This window comes from Malurus melanocephalus, unplaced genomic scaffold (assembly GCF_030028575.1).
Source record: "Malurus melanocephalus ecotype Western Australia unplaced genomic scaffold, MMel_1.1 scaffold_47, whole genome shotgun sequence".
In the NCBI taxonomy this organism is placed as follows: domain Eukaryota; kingdom Metazoa; phylum Chordata; class Aves; order Passeriformes; family Maluridae; genus Malurus; species Malurus melanocephalus.
In genome coordinates this window covers 2774419-2778298 of record NW_026623279.1, presented here as the reverse complement: position 1 = coordinate 2778298, position 3880 = coordinate 2774419, and the positions used below count along the sequence as shown (strand labels likewise).

At 33.4% G+C, this 3880-nt stretch overlaps 1 protein-coding gene across 1 annotated transcript in view; it reads right to left on the bottom strand.

The window, feature by feature from the left end:
• KCNIP4 (potassium voltage-gated channel interacting protein 4) overlaps positions 1-3880 on the bottom strand; it is a 176342-nt gene that overhangs the window by 39779 nt on the left and 132683 nt on the right. The window lies entirely within an intron of this gene.

The following is a 3880-nucleotide window of genomic DNA, read 5'->3' as shown; positions in this document are numbered from 1 at the left end:
AGAAAGAAAGAAAGAAAGAAAGAAAGAAAGAAAGAAAGAAAGAAAGAAAGAAAGAAAGAAAGAAAGAAAGAAAGAAAGAAAGAAAGAAAGAAAGAGAGAGAAAACACATTGTCGGAAAGACTTGTTTTTGCAGCTTTAATGACAAATGATGAGTCCACTTTGAACTAATAGGAAAAGGGTATCTATCATCTGCTTCTGTGGCTGTAAAAAACAGTGAACAGCAGTGATGATCCACTAGCCTGCATATTATCTCATGACATGAGTATTAATAGCAATAAACTGGTAAGCCAACATTCTGCAAGGGCATGCATGATACATTCAGTATGACTTTTCTGTTTCTACAGCTCTTTGACCAAAGTAAACAATTTTATAAAAAACTTTAGTGAGTYCAGAAAACTGAATATTTTCCTTCAGTAAGATAAAGGATGTGAATATCAGGCTGGGATTTTTATTGTGAAGTTGTCCTTTGGAAAGCATGTGGAATTGATGTTGCCCATCCAGCAGCAGATCTTACTTTGAGTATGGTATAACTGACCCATGGGGACAAATATTACTGATGCTGAGCAGCCTAAGGGGGGAACATGATGGTTTTGGTGACCTCTTCTTTAGGTAAATAAGAATGTGGATATATGCATTCAAGGCTTACATTTGAGTGCAGCCCTAAAACAATGAGATTTAGCAATGCAATTTTCCCAGGTAGAGCTTTAAGTGTGAAGGTTCAGCTAAAGGAAGTTATGATATGTATTTATAATATGGTGTCAGTCACTTCTGATCAAAATTATGAATGTATGTCCCCATTTCTAAGTATTGCCAGCATTCAATATAACTTATATAGTACTCCAGACTAATTTAATGAAACCACTGCCTTATTCTGATTTAAGAGTTATGCCAGCTTTATAAATATAACAAGACAACATGCCTAATTGTTGTTTCTGCAATGCTGGAGATACCTATTTGATTTCACTARAATGTGGGACTCTTCCTTCTTATAATGAATTTTTATTGGGTTCCATTTTCATAAGAGCACAATATTAGAATGCTCAATTCCAGCAATATTATGCTCACAGTTTCACACATGTTGTTCTGTTACAGTGCAGKAATAATAGAATTCTGCTATTTGGGAGAAATTTGGCATCAGAAGATACAGCTCAGCTAAACAAAAGATGAGCAAACTTTAAAGAGATATTAAATAATACATTAATTACTTGGAAATATCTTCACAAAATTTAGGGCCTTTTCCTTTCTTAGCACTCATTTTAGGAAGATGATCTCTGTTTGTTCCAGATTTTTTTTTTTTTTTTTTGTTAACTGCAAGTCCACACTACTTATTTAGACTAAATTGGTAAATAAATCAACCTGAGAATAAATATTGCTGAAAGCTTACTTTTATTTTATATTTGAATGGTTATATGGGATTTAAATRGGCTTTGGTTTAGACGGAAAAGGAATTAACTTGAAAGGAGTTCTCTAAGCACTCATTTGTAAAACATCTGGCTACCTAGAGAGACATCTACAAGCTTTTGTGGAAGCTAAATGAATACACATAATAAATGTGAGGCTAGAGAYAAAGACCAAGCAATGTGATGCTGAGCACAATATTTGGTATATCTTTAGCAGGAAATATTTTTATTGTGTTTAAATGATTCAGTGAGAATGCMGAAGACTGCAATGGGCTGATGATGTTAATGAAAATGTTCAGCATAACATTGTTCACACTCGAGTTCTCTAGTCYCTTATAGGTATAAATAATATAAAAATAATAAAAATATAAGATCACTATAAATTTCTTAAATTGCACCAACTATGATGATTAAAATGCTATAGTATTCATGAGTCAWTTGCAGGTTTTTAATTTTTTTCTTCACACTTCTAGCTACCAAGCTGGAAAAAAAGAATCTATACCTTAAAACATGCAGGGGAAATGTACCTGTTTCTAAACACTAATGATTTCTATGGCATTAGTTATTTTAGCTCTTTGGTTTCCTTAGCCTAGAAAAGTTGGGAGCACTTTTTCTTCATAGAAATGAAATTTCATGTCAACTAAAACCCAGAAACAAGTTCACAATCGCTCATTAATACACTAAACAAAATATTCTTACTGATTTCATTAATGAGTAGGTTTCTTACAGCTAGATAGTAAAGACAGTTTTTAATGTAAATGTCACAGGAGCTATGCTTTGAACCTTACATTATTCACTAAAGAACAAAATGGTAAAAACAATGCAAAAAGCCAACATACTCATCAAATAATGGCACCTGGAGAAACATGTCCTAATTTAGGGCTCAGTTCTTATCTGTGAAAATTGTGCACRTACATTTCCCTGCACAAATTCCWAATTATAGCCTCCCTATCTATTTAWTAACTGTTTCAAACATTTTTCTTTTCTAAAACCATTCTTGATTGTAGTCCTATCTCTAGCACATGCACATATCTAAGGAATGATGGTTTTAAGTTTAGACTTACTAGACTAAAGCACATAAATAAGAAAAGTRTTCTTTTACCTGCTTTGTTGAACAGGAATGCTAAAATATGTTCAATACAAATGCTGAAACAAGATTTTACTTCTTTAGATAGCATTTGTCAGCACATATTGATAGAAGTTWAGTGCAGAGCTGCAAATTCAGGCTATGTCTATTTCAACAAGTTACACATATTAAAAATATTTCCTTGATAATTTCTAAGGATTCACCTTGTGGAATTGTTATTGGAAGTAGTTTTGTTTTCATTCCTAAGACATTCTAATGTTGCTTCTTTCATGCCAGAAGAAATGAAATAGCACACAATGTCAGAATGRAATAATAACTATGTGTGTCTACAATGATGGTCATATTAACATTTTCACTTAATAAAACATTCTTACTTAATATAGCACTTCATTATTGAGGAATTTACAGAGAAAATTACTGAACACAACCTTAGATCTATACTCCTATGAAGACATGGGATTTAGAATGGGTCTGTATTTCTAGCCAAGTTGCCTTTGGTTGTCCTGAATTCACCAGACATGGGGGAACTGCTCTTGGAGGGATKTTTTGCCTTTGATTGACGGATATGTTTTATCAGAAGACTATATACAGGAAGTACATGGACCATTCAGCTTCTATTTTTAGGTTCTCATATTAGTGCCTAGAATTAAATCAAATTAATCTAGATTGAATTGAGTCCAGAGAGATATTTTAAAATCAGCTATAGGAGCAATTTATATAGGAAGACATTACAGTGTTATTACTATAATTMATCTCAACCTAGGTATATATATATTTATCTATGTATTGATCCCTCTCTCACTCCCTCTGTCCCTCTATATTTATGTGTTACCAACCTGGAGAGATTTTATTTCCTTACAGCATATCACAACAATCAGGATAATATCAGTGTGCTTTTCCTTTATGTCCACATTCATATAAATTGTTTTCAATCTCATTATTATTTTTCCCCCAGACACTAACTTTAGGTCCTGTTCTCTAAATAATTTTAAGTTAAATATTCAAAACCTGCAGAGCCAATCCTTTCCTCCCAGACCAGTTGTGTGGTACTCCCTGTGTATTGGATAGCAAGCACACACAGACACGTGCATAAATATGCACAAAAAGTTACCACTTTTCAAATAAATGGAGAGCAAGTGTTAAATTCAASCAGGGAATCACTTCTCAACTAACTTGCAGATCATAAGTGCCAACCCAGCAGCTCCTTGGCACTGGTACCTTGCCATCCTCCTCTGCTCAGACAAATCTGTTAGCAGTCCACAGATGTGTTCATCACTAGATTTTAAACCTCAATAGACCATGTGATTACTTCAGCAGACATCTTGCCTCTTAAATGAGCAGTTAATGAAAGTATAGCTTTTGATGCATGCAAACCTAAAAAAAGAAAAAAAAA